Here is a 12,680-nt window from a genome sequence, read left to right as displayed (position 1 = left end):
AGGAGTTCATCTCTCGTGAGTTTTTCACAGCACCACCCTCGCCACATCCTGAGGTTGTTCACGAGGAGGGAGGACCATCACAGCAACATGACATCCCTATCACTAGACATGTTAGCTCCTCACCTTGGGTTACCTATCAGAAAGGCCCGAGGGCCTTGTTTGCAGCAGCTCGGCGAGTACTATCTCCACAGCAGGTGGAAGGGGTCTCGCCTTCATCATCAGCTCAGCGAGTGTTATCTCCACATCAGGTGGAAGGGGCCTCGCTTTCTTCACCAGCACAGGTACCAGAGAGGGGCAAACAGCCCATGATTGATGAGGGGCCATCAGGAGTTCCAGAGATTGAGTTTGTTGATCTTGAGGCCAGTTCTCCTAGCCGAGAGGCAAAGGAGATCATTCAGCATCTCAGAGCTGAAAATGATGTCTTGCATAGGAGATTAGAGGGGGCACAATGGACCATCACATACCTGGAGCAGCGCAACAAACAGTTGGAAGATAAGCAAGCACTTGATGAGCTGTGGAGGATTCGTAGTGACCAAATCTTGAACCGAAGAAGACCCGGTGATCCATTGCCCGCTGACCGAGAGTCCATGCTCATCCGGGTAAATGCACACTTGGAGAGGCTGTTGGCTAAGGCCAACCAAGAGAAGAAATTGCTGAGGAACATGAAGAACCATTACTGGGCAAGAATGCATGTGTGCAAGGCAAAGATGAAGATGTTTCAAAGGCGGTTGACTGAGGCACTAAAACGGAGAAAGAGGCCAATCCCCTCCGTATCTTGGTTGAGGCTTCACTCAAGGATCAAGGCACTAAATAGCCCAGCCACAGCACAAATCCCAAGAAATTTTGAGAATTTTGGGTGAATTTTGGCATTTTCAGGCAATTTGCAGGTTTTTCCCATTAACGGGTCTCACCCCCCGCGCGACCCTTCATCATGGCAACTCCTTTTGACAAAAACTCAGCATTTCCAGATTTTTCATGCAAAGTTACACATGCTCATGGATGGACTTGAGATTTGGTGAAGTTTTGGGGCTCCAGAAAGTCAAAAAACTAGCAAAAAATGACTTTCTGCCACTTTTTTGAATTGCAGAAAGCAGTCTTGGGAGATATAATTTTTGACAGGGAAAATGAACTCCAAATTCAAAAATTCTAGTTGGGTTGGAAAGTAGACTCACAGACCTTTCCAACAAGCCTAATTTTGCTCAATTTGGCCACCTGCAAGTGCCCCAAAAGTAGTGCCAAAGGCGCGCGACCCGTCAGGCAGGGGCGCGCGACCCGTCAGGCAGTTTTTTCAAAAATGCACTGTACAGCTCAGAAAACGCAGATTTGACTCAGTTTGACTTTTGGGGTGAATTATGATTCTCTTTGATGTAATTATTGTACTTTTGAGACACTTTTACTCTTATGTAACACTTCTAGAAGATTCATTCATGAAAAGGGTAAATATTAAATGAATGAATTGGTTTCCTAGCTTATAGAGGCAAGTTGTTTTGACTACCTAGTTTGTAGTGCTTAGTTTAGAAGTGGTTGAAACAGCTCCTAGGATAGTGAGCTCGACCCATGGAGGCAGGGAAAGAGGTTATATCATCTATATTATGTACTTTCTTGCTCATTTTCATGGTTGGACTCTTGAGGGAGAAGCTATCATTGTATTATTCATTGTATCTCTGCAATTTTTGGCTAAGGAAGACCAGGGTTTTGCAGTCCTCTTTGGGATTCTTGTGGATTCATGTGTTGATGGTATGTTTCTCAATGTACTTGTAAGCTTGTTATGTGACTCATTTCCTTTCTTTTACTTCTGCACATTAAACAAATGAAGTGTTAAAGTAATAATTCATGCCTGCCATGCTTTGCTTTTAAGTTTGTTTAATTTCAATGTTTTCTACTGTCTAAAGAGAATTCAAAGTTATTGTTTGCTCTCTTTAGCTCTTCACCTTTCATTCCTGACCATCCACCTCAATTAAAGGCATCAATACTGTCTCCTACCTCGCCCCAAAGAACCCCCTGCAGAAACTGTGTCCAATCCCCGCACCCAAAATTGCCCTCTCCTCAATTTGCCACCAAAAACCCAAAAAACCCCAAATCAAACTCTTTGATCAGTTTACTAGCCTAATATCAGTGTTACCTTATTAGTCATCTCATCTATTGAAGATTTCACGAGATAGACTGGAGAGAGCCTTCTCCTGCCCCGTAGGGCTAGCTACAAGGCTAAATGGTTTGATGTTGCCTTGAGGTTTACCTTTCTCAGCCTGAGGTGAAATTTCAAGCGCTAACATACTGACGACCATACTGGGGAGAACAATTAATCGTTTTCTCATTGACGTGTTATTTCATAAGTCTTAGATGGAGCCTGAAGTTACGCCAGGTAGGCTTCGAAAACGCTCTTGTTTTACATCAGCGTTAGTAGATAAATGCTGCTTCAGTCAATCTCCGTGAGCTTGTGAACGTAGCGCTTCATTGACACTTTATCCCAGTATAATTGTTAACTCTGAGCCGTGGATGATAGGTTGAGAGTTTTCACAGGCTGAATGGTTTTTCTTTCCTAGTCTTTTTGAGCAAAACAAGCTGGCTACAGATCTTAGACCCATTTTCAAATCTCATTCATGCCCAGCTATTTTTGATTATCTTGAAGAGTTAGATTTTGACGAAATCTTTGAGTTGTCTCTGTTTAAATCCAAGTCTGAAAGTGCGCTCGATTCTCTAGTCCTTGACCCTGATTTTGCAACTGCTATTGAATTTGAGAAACATAACAAATTGGTCGAAAATTTCATCTTGAGACATCTCCAGACACATATTCAAGCTACTACCCTTGCTGACTTTGTTGAGAATATCTATGATCATATTGGATCCACTATCACGGCTCATGAAGAATCTTATCCTCCTTATGTTTCAGTTTCGCTTATAATCACCTATCCCGAATCCACAGTCGGTTCTCCTTCTACACCTCATACCCCTCCTACCCCTCTGACTCCCCCGACTCCACAAACTACACCTCCTCTTATTATAGTCCCTGCTATCACAGCTCCTCCTCCTCATACTCATCCTACTCCCCCTCCTAGAGCAATGGCTGCTCGGTTTGCCCCACTTGCTTTGCCTGCAAATCTTCATGATATGCCAGCTGATTATCAAAGCAAAATTCCCATGTTTGATGGCACTCCACAAAGTATTACTGCTCAGCAACATATCGACAAAATGACCACTTTCTTTGATCTATATGAGTTAGATGAAGAAGATGTTACCATGCGGTTGTTCGTGCAAACATTTGCAGGAGAAGTTAGAAAATGGTTCAGAGGGTTGACAGCTAACAGCATTGCCACTTTGGAAGCACTTCAGAATCAGTTTTTAGATCGATGGGAAATCAGAAAGGATCCGCTTCAGATTAATGCCGAATACAACAACCTCAAGCGTAATCCGGGTGAGTCAGTTCAAGATTACATAATCAGATTCAATACAGTTTACAATGCTATTCCCGATGACTTGAGACCGTCAAGAAAATCAGCACTTCTTAAGTTCCCGGATGGTTTTGATCCGGAGATGGCCTACTCATTGAGAGATAGAGATCCTCCTACCTTGGAGGATATGCAGAAGATTGCTGTCAGCGTTGAGGCAAATTTGAATGACAAAAGAGCAAGAATGAAGGCTAAAAAGCGAGTCACAATCAAAGAGGAAGCATCCACATCAAATCAGGTTCTCCGTGAACTTGAACAGCTTAAAAGGGCATTTGAAAATGTTCATATTGACAAGCCGGAGCCTCAGATTCGTAATCCAAATTTCAGAGGTCAACAGCAGCAACAATATAGGATCAAACAGCGTGAAACAAAGGCACAAGAGGCGACAGTTCAACAGCAAATGAAACCTCCTTTTCAGCAGAATTTCGTTAGCCAAGAATCAGAGGATGAAGGTGATAATATTGGAGAGGAAAATCACTTCTTCACTCCTGATGATATGCCCACTTATATTACAGAAGAAGATGAGTTGGTGAGTAATTCCATCATTCCCCAAGATGAGCATTATATTTTGTCAAACGATGCAATACTTGAAGAAGAATCCGAAGAGTATCAAAGAGGGTATTTGCATGCTTTATCAGCCCAGCAAGGCCAGCAAAGCCAATTGAGAAACCGAGCTGTTCCCATAAATCCCATTTAGAAGAGGAAAGATACATCAACAAAGAATGATTCGGTTTATCCACACGCAAAAGGAAAAGACATAGTTGGTCCTTCAACAAGTCAATCATCATCAGCAGCTAAGACGGATCAGCCATCAAATGCACCAAAAGATAAAGCTGAAAAAAGAGATAATCCGGCTAAAGAAGGTGAGAAGGTTTCAGTTTTCAGTTTGGAGAATGAGATTGCAAAGTTGAAAGTGCCCATTCCTTTGACAGAAATCATGAAGAATAGCACCTACCGAGGCCAGCTCTCCAAGATGTTGAATTTTGATCCAATGCTAGACACGGTGAATGTACAAGATGATCAACCGAAATTGATTTTTGGGCCAGCTTTAAATGGTGAGTGTCCTGAAAGTGATGTTCCTCCATTTTATATCAGTTTGCGATTGCATGAGTTTGTGTTGCACAATGCCATGTTTGACTCGGGAGCTTCGCATAATTTGATGCCAAAAACGATCATGGAGAAGCTGGGACTTGACATCACAAGGAAGTATCATGATTTGTATTCGTTTGATTCCAGCCGCGTAAGATGTATTGGTTTGATCAAAGACTTGGTGGTGAGTCTAGATCAAATTCCCGCGAAGAATGTTTTGATGGATGTGGTGGTGGCGGATATTCCTCCGCGGTTTGGCATGTTGCTGTCGAGATCATGGGGAGCCAAGCTCAAAGGTACACTTCAACTTGATTTTTCATATGCCACAATTCCAGTTTTCGGTCAAATGAGGAAGTTATATCGGGAACAAAAGATGAAATACATGATCACTAGTAAGGAAAAGCCAGTCAATCATCCTGTAAATTATGTACAAACAGATTTAGAATGTTTTGTTTTGTTTGTGGATAATTTCAATGAGGTAGATAGTCAGTTAGTTCAAGTAGAAGATATACCAGACATTTCAGAAAATTTCAGAGAAGTTTTGAGAAAGGAAAGTGAAGAAAGGTTTGCTGTCATAAGGCCAATTGCTGAAACAAATGGGCAGAAAACAGATCATGCATCAACATCAGATTTTCAGCATTTAGAAGATGATGAGGATGGTCTTTGGACCATGGATTTTGATGGCGCAGTGGGCAGCGATGGTGCTGGTATAGGTGTGTGGATTCGAAGCCCATTTTCAGTCCAAAACCAAGTTCCAAGCAAGGTACGGGTATGTTCTTATAAATTGGCATTTGATTGTTCAAATAATGAGGCGGAATACGAAGCTCTTATTGCTGGTCTGAAAATCCTTCGGAAGTTGAAGGCAAAGAAGATAGCGGTATATGGTGACTCCAAGTTGGTTATCAAGCAAGTGAAAGGTGAATTTCAGGCCAAACATCCTCGTATGCGAGCATATCGGAATGCTGTCCTAGATATCTTAAAGCGGTTTTCAGAACATACTTTGACATGTGTGCCCCGGATTCAAAATGGTGTTGCGGATGCATTGGCAAAGGCAGCAAGTAATTTGAAAATACCCATGAATTCCAGCAATAAGTTTGAGATATATGTAAAGCATCGTCCTACAGTCCCAGATAATCAAAGGTGTTGGCAAGTTTTTCAAGATGATGAAGAAATCAAAGATTTTCTGCAAATTGAGGGTAAATTCGAAGACATTTCAATAGACACATAAGCTGAAGGAGTGAATCATATGGATGTGTTGCAGCTCAAGGACAATTACATTCCTAAAGGATTAATTCCTTTGGAAGAATTGTTCGATCAAGATGATGTGGCCCGCAAGCCAACTTTGAGGCCAACGGATGAAGGTGTTGAAGATGTCAATCTTGGGACAGCCGAAATTCCAAAGATGGTGAAGTTCTTGAAGGCATTGCCGCCAAAGGTAAAGAAAGAGTATATCAGATTATTGTCTTCGTTTTCTAATGTTTTTGCATGGGACTATTCAGATTTGAAAACTTATGACACAAGTATCATTCAGCATACCATTCCCATAAAGCCAAATCAAAAGCCTTTCCGACAAAAGTTGAGAAGAATTAATCCTAAATTGCTGCCATTGATTGAGAAGGAAGTCAACAGGTTGTATAAGTCTGTAATCATAGTGCCAATCCGATTTTCTGATTGGATTTCCAACTTGGTGCCCGTAAGAAAGAAAACCGGCGAGATTCGATTGTGTATAGACTTCAGAAGTCTGAACAAGGTGTCATTAAAGGAAAATTATCCGCTGCCCAAAATGGACCATATATTGCAGCGGGTAGTGGGGGCATCAAGGATGTCATTGCTTGATGGTTATTCCGGGTATAATAAGATTTTGGTACATGAAGATGACCGTGACAAGACAACATTTACTACTCCATGGGGTACATTTCATTATGCCAAGATGCCGTTTGGATTGAAGAACGCGGGTGCCACATTTCAGCGGGCAATGGACATGGCCTTTGCAAACGAGAAGGATGTCTTTTTAGTTGTTTATCTTGATGATCTGACCATGTTTTCTAAATCAGATGAAGAGCATTTGTTTCATTTGACTAAGGTGTTTCAAAAGTGCAGAAAGTATGGTATCTCATTGAATCCGAAGAAGAGTCTTTTTGCTATGAGCGAAGGCAAGCTGCTGGGCCATATCATTTCTAAAGATGGCATACGTATAGATCCAGCACGGGTGGAAGCAATTCAGCAATTAGAGCAGCCCCGAAGCAAGAAAGAGATTCAGTCTTTCAATGGTAAATTAAATTTTCTGCGTCGCTTCATCCCCAATCTTGCTGAACATCTTAGAGAGATAACCAACATGCTCAAGAAGGACATCGAGCTCAAATGGACTGAAGAGGCGGTAAAGTCTTTTAATTTGATAAAGGTAATCTTATCTTCGGCCCCAACTTTGATCAGCCCAGATTATACACAGGATTTTATTTTATTTTCATTTGCTTCTGAGCATATGTTGGCAGCCGTATTGATGCAAAAGAGAGATGGGGTTGAGAGGCCCATCGCTTTTTTCAGCCGTATCATAAGGGACGGAGCGCTGAATTATAATATTATTGAGAAGCAAGCATTGGCGCTGATCAAAGCCTTGAAAGATTTCCGGGTATACATATTGAATTCTCATATTTTAGCATATGTTCCCAATGCAGCTGTTAAGGATGTTTTAGTACAAACGGAACCGGAAGAAAGAAGGGGTAAGTGGATCGCTGCACTATTAGAATATAATGTGGAAATTAAGCCTACCAAGTTGATTAAAGGTCAAGGTCTTGCTAAGTTGATGGCTGAAACGAATCTCCACGTCCTTGACATCAATTTGATTGCTGCCTTGTCCGATGAAGACGAAGAAAATTCAGCTCTACAGGTATCCGATATCTTTGTGTCTTCTCCTTGGTATGCTGATATAGTTTATGTGCTTCAAAATTTGTCTTCACCCCCTGGGATGCCTAGAAACAGAGCTAGAACATTGAAGCTAAAGGCTGCCAAATTTTGCATTATCAAATTACCACTTTATTGGAAAGATCCCGGTGGCATATTGCTGAACTGTTTGGTCGAAGAAGAAGCTAAGAAAACAATAGAAGATTTTCATAAAGGTGACTGTGGGGGTCACTTGTTCCACGGCTAATAAGATCTTGAGAGCTGGTTTCTATTGGCCTTCTTTATTTTCTGATGTGTATAAAGCGGTAAAGAGCTGTCACGAATGCCAAATTTTTCAAGGAAAGCAGAAATTACAGCCGTTGCCTCTCAAGCCCGTTGAAATCAGCGCACCATTTCAGCAATGGGGCTTGGATTTTATTGGCGAAATCCACCCAGCATCTTCCGGGCAGCATCGATGGATCTTGACCGCCACAGATTACTTCACGAAGTGGATTGAAGCCATTCCCACCTGGCAAGCCATGGACTCGGTAATTATCTCTTTTCTTGAAAGTAACATATTGTCATGTTTCGGCTGTCCACATAAGTTGATTACAGATAATGCAGCAGCATTCAAATCGAAGAAAATTGTTGATTTTTGCTATAAATATAACATCAGCTTGGGGCATTCTACCGCCTACCATCCGCAAGGTAATGGGTTGGCTGAATCTTCGAACAAATCTCTAGTGAACATCATAAAGAAATTGCTGGAAATAAATAAGAAGAGTTGGCACAAAAAGTTAGTAAATGCATTATGGGCTGATCGGGTAAGTCAAAAGAAGTCAATTGGTATGTCACCTTTTGAACTGGTTTATGGAGTAGATGCAGTGTTTCCTACTTCACTTAGTGTTCCAGTAGCCAAGTTGTTTCAAGAAGCTGGTGGCGAGGAGGATCCTATGCAACGATGGATCAGTCAAACGATTCATTTACAGCAGACACAAGAGGAGGTTCATCAAAAATCCCTTAAGTTGCACGAGCGCATAAAGAAAATCTATGACAAAAAGGCCAAATCAGATGATTTTCAGATAGATGATGTTGTTTTGAGATGGGATGCCCGAAATGAAGACAAAGGGAAACATGGAAAATTAGACAACTTGTGGAAAGGTCCCTACAAAATTGCAGCATACCGTGGTCCAAATGCCTTTCTTCTCAAAGAAATGAACAGTGATGAATGTCTTGGTGGGTCGGCGAATGGCCGGCTGCTCAAAAGGTATCATGCTTGAGAATTTTCTGCACTAATCACTCTCATTGTAATTACCATTTTACTTTCATTCTGCAGCAAGTGTGAACTGATCTCCCATCTTCAGTTTGGGGCCCGAGGTGAAGGCTATAATTCTGAAAATGGTGATTAGTTGGTGTGAGTTTCTGAAGTTGTTTTAGTCAGTCTGTTTTCTGCATAAAGTGAGTCAGTTAGTGTCAAAGTTAGTCTAATATTTCAGTCAATTGTCCAAGTCAAATAAAGTTATCCAAATTTGGTCACATGTGTAAAAGTTGACTCCATTGCCCAATGTTAATAAAGCACTGGTCTGCTCTCCCAGAGGTCTAAGGTTCTTGGTACCTCCAAGGAGCTACCATCCCCATTGGAGCCAATGTTAGAGTCGGTCTTGAGCCCTCCATCAGCGATCAAAACTCTTTGCATTTGCATAGGTAGGTGTTTCATCAGTGTCAATTTTTGCATCCCATTAGGCATGCCATAACCCTGATGGAGGAGCTGGTATATTTTACCCCTCTTGGCATTGCTGGATTAGGTCATTTCAGTCATTAAGCTCTTTCAAGCTTGTCTTGTCTTGTCTTGAGGTCAATTTCCAAGGTCTAGGGTTTTGGTCAGGTATGTTTACAAAGTCATGTGTCTGAAGGTCAATAAGTGTTCAGCAAGCCAGAGGGATGATTGTAAAGATGTTTCTTCGAATTTTTTTATCTTGTACAGTTAATTTTCACCTTGGATTTAAAAACTCTGTTTTTAAAGCCAAGGTCATTTTTCAAATGTTTGTAAAAAGTGATGAAATTTCAAAAGACTTTAGCGGACAGCATGTAACCCTGGTCCCCTTGCCAAGATCCCTCAGATGATCTACTTGCAAAAAGAATCAAGCAAAAGCACTAAATGAGTCAATTTCAGGACAAAGGAAACCAAAAAAGTCAGTTTTATAAAGTGTCAAAGAGAAACATTAGAAAGTGGGTTTGAACATGAAATTTATTCAAATGAAGCTTATAAAAAACCAATCTCCCTCCTTTTACTCTCATTGTGCATCCAAGACACTTGCAAGAGAGATTGGGCGAACATCCAAGCGATTGGAGTGAAGACTGGTCGAAATTAGGAGCAGGATAGGCGCACGACCCGTCAGGCCAGGCACGCGACTCGTCAGGCGCGCGCGACCTGTCAGAGGGGTTCTTGCAGTGTATTTTTATAACGGGTGTGACCCGTCAGGTCCGCGCGACCCGTTGGGCGAGGTGCGCGACCCGTCAAGCAACCTCCCTCCCAACTCATTTCAAATTTGCTCAAGCACCCTCTACATCATCAAATTTCTTGAGGTAGGTTCTCTAAACTTGGAAATGGTTGCTAGTTATGTTGAAAGACATCATGAGTGTGTTTTTAATGGTCAAATTGTGCAAGAGAAAACGCTCCATATGGCTGTATAGTAAATTTGAAAAAAGATGCTAGGGTTTATTGCTGTTTCATTGTTTTTCCCCTTGTAATTATTCTCTTCATTCCCATTTCATTTTCCCTATATTTCCATGTCAATCTCCCTTTTAAATTTGTAAAGAAAATAAACCCTACCCCTTTTCCCTTTAAAAATAAAAAATCACATCCTAACCCTATCTCTCCTTATGCCCATGTAAACATATGAATTTGATGATGTATATGCAATGATGTTTGCAGTGTTTTCCCCTAAATTCCCTGTTGTATACATGTTTTCCCATTTTCCTTGTAAAAATGTCCCTCCCCTAACATTTCCCTCATGTTCCTTGTCCCCTTGAAACAACATATAAATCAACTTTTTACAGGCAGAAACAACAGCACAGTTTGTCCACTTTGCTCCTTAAACAATGTCAAAAACCGAAACTTATGAGCAAAGTGATGACCAGTCATCAGCTTCAGAGATTGAGGTACAGAGGAGGCCTCATAAGGGTGGAAAGGGTGGACATCATAGGCGAGAGTAGCCCACCTCTTTAGCAGAGTTACAGGCTTGTCCTATGGCAGTCACATGTTTCCAGTATATGTCTTGTTATGAGTTTTGTGAGAGGATCTCTCGGATTCAGCACCACAGAGAGTTGGCTCACCTATTTGTTTTACACTTGCATGATGGACATGTCAACCTTGCAGGGGTGGACTTTACATTGACACCCGAGGTGATCTCACATGCCACAGGGATACCTAATGTTGGGGAGGTGTGGAATAAGCGTAAGGTGTTAGATAGTATTCACTTTGAGCCTTTTGTCCGGCCACCATTCATGAGACATTTGACAGGTGTGTTTCCATTCAGGTTTCTCAGGAGCGAGTATGCTCCCATGATGAGGCTCATCATGCACTATTTTACCTGTGAGGGCAGATTTTCACAGGTATATTCATACCATATTCACCTCTTTATGCACTTCACCCGAGTGAGGATGATGAACATCCCTGTTTTCTTCTATCAGAACATTCAGAGGATGGTGCCCATGTTACAGAGGAAGAGCCCGACACAGCAGTATAGGAGCCTGTACCATTATGGTTTGATTCAGCTTGTAGTATTGCATCAGTTGGCTCAGCAGGGCATCTCATGGGAGGAGTTCATCTCTCGTGAGTTTTTCACAGCACCACCCTCGCCACATCCTGACGTTTTTCACGAGGAGGGAGGACCATCACAGCAGCATGACATCTCTGTCACTAGACATGTCAGCTCCTCACCTTGGGTTACCTATCAGAAAGGCCCGAGGGCCTTGTTTGCAGCAGCTCGGTGAGTACTATCTCCACAGCAGGTGGAAGGGGTCTCGCCTTCATCATCAGCTCAGCGAGTGTTATCTCCACATCAGGTGGAAGGGGCCTCGCTTTCTTCACCAGCACAGGTACCAGAGAGGGGCAAACAACCCATGATTGATGAGGGGCCATCAGGAGTTCCAGAGATTGAGTTTGTTGATCTTGAGGCCAGTTCTCCTAGCCGAGAGGCAAAGGAGATCATTCAGCATCTCAGAGCTGAAAATGATGTCTTGCATAGGAGATTAGAGGGGGCACAATGGACCATCACATACCTAGAGCAGCGCAACAAACAGTTGGAAGATGAGCAAGCACTTGATGAGCTGTGGAGGATTCGTAGTGACCGAATCTTGAACCGAAGAAGACCCGGTGATCCATTGCCCGCTGACCGAGAGTCCATGCTCATCCGGGTAAATGCACACTTGGAGAGGCTTTTGGCTAAGGCCAACCAAGAGAAGAAATTGCTGAGGAACATGAAGAACCATTACTGGGCAAGAATGCATGTGTGCAAGGCAAAGATGAAGATGTTTCAAAGGCGGTTGACCGAGGCACTAAAACGGAGAAAGAGGCCCAATCCCCTCCGTATCTTGGCTGAGGCTTCACTCAAGGATCAAGGCACTAAATAGCCCAGCCACAGCACAAATCCCAAGAAATTTTGAGAATTTTGGGTGAATTTTGGCATTTTCAGGCAATTTGCAGGTTTTTCCCATTAACGGGTCTCACCTCCCGTGCGACCCTTCATCATGGCAACTCCTTTTGACAAAAACTCAGCATTTCCAATTTTTTCATGCAAAGTTACACATGCTCATGGATGGACTTGAGATTTGGTGAAGTTTTGGGCCTCCAGAAAGTCAAAAAACTAGCAAAAAATGACTTTCTGCCACTTTTTTGAATTGCAGAAAGCAGTCTTGGGAGATTTAATTTTTGACAGGGCAAATGAACTCCAAATTCAAAAATTCCAGTTGGGTTGGAAAGTAGACTCACAGACCTTTCCAACAAGCCTAAATTTGCTCAATTTGGCCACCTGCAAGTGCCCCAAAAGTAGTGCCAAAGGCGCGCGACCCGTCAGGCAGGGGCGCGCGACCCGTCAGGCAGTTTTTTCAAAAATGCACTGTACAGCTCAGAAAACGCAGATTTGACTCAGTTTGACTTTTGGGGTGAATTATGATTCTCTTTGATGTAATTATTGTACTTTTGAGACACTTTTACTCTTATGTAACAATTCTAGAAGATTCATTCATGAAAAGGGTAAATAT

The sequence above is a fragment of the Pinus tabuliformis genome, chromosome 7 (assembly GCF_031772625.1).
Source record: "Pinus tabuliformis cultivar Carrire ecotype Pingquan chromosome 7, CPIR1, whole genome shotgun sequence".
Classification (NCBI taxonomy): domain Eukaryota; kingdom Viridiplantae; phylum Streptophyta; class Pinopsida; order Pinales; family Pinaceae; genus Pinus; species Pinus tabuliformis.
This window is presented reverse-complemented; position numbering follows the sequence as displayed.